Source organism: Capsella rubella, unplaced genomic scaffold, assembly GCF_000375325.1.
Source record: "Capsella rubella cultivar Monte Gargano unplaced genomic scaffold, Caprub1_0 scaffold_1, whole genome shotgun sequence".
Taxonomy (NCBI): Eukaryota; Viridiplantae; Streptophyta; class Magnoliopsida; order Brassicales; family Brassicaceae; genus Capsella; species Capsella rubella.
Genome location: NW_006238923.1, coordinates 18,315,470 through 18,315,719, shown reverse-complemented (window position 1 = coordinate 18,315,719; position 250 = coordinate 18,315,470).

The following is a 250-nucleotide window of genomic DNA, read 5'->3' as shown; positions in this document are numbered from 1 at the left end:
CCAAACTTATATATTGTGTTGTGTTGCTTTATAGGATGATGGGTTACACAAGCGCAAATATTGGGTTGATGCAATTGAGGAGGATGCCAAAAGCTTGAGGAAGGACGTGGAAGAGCACACAACTAGATTGAGAGAATACGCAAATCATGACTTCCTTATCTCTCAAATGAAGTTGCAGCTGGAAGGCAATGCAAAAGAGATTTCCTACCTCAAGGACGTAGTGTCAAGCCTTGTGGGTCGAATTGAGCTC